The sequence below is a fragment of the Colobus angolensis genome, unplaced genomic scaffold, assembly GCF_000951035.1.
Source record: "Colobus angolensis palliatus isolate OR3802 unplaced genomic scaffold, Cang.pa_1.0 Scaffold31, whole genome shotgun sequence".
Taxonomy (NCBI): domain Eukaryota; kingdom Metazoa; phylum Chordata; class Mammalia; order Primates; family Cercopithecidae; genus Colobus; species Colobus angolensis.
In genome coordinates, this window is record NW_012116377.1 from 484,911 (window position 1) to 485,209 (window position 299).

Genomic DNA, 299 nt, shown 5'->3' on the forward strand with positions numbered 1-299 from the left:
AAACTGTGCTGAACATATTTCCATCTTTCCAGTTAAAGAGCTACATCATCATTTTTTTAAATGGCAGCAGTTTGTTTTACTCTATGGATGCTTTATGATTTATATAACCTGTTTTCTATTGAAGGACATTTAGGTTCTTTCCAGCTTTTTTCCATTATGAACAATAGCCACATACTCTTACACATACCTTTGCTCATATGTACAATTATTTTTTTAATCCCCGAAGTAGAATTTCTGAATCAAAGAGTGCGTATGGTTTAAATGCTGCTTGTACATACTTTAAAATCTACACAGTCTGC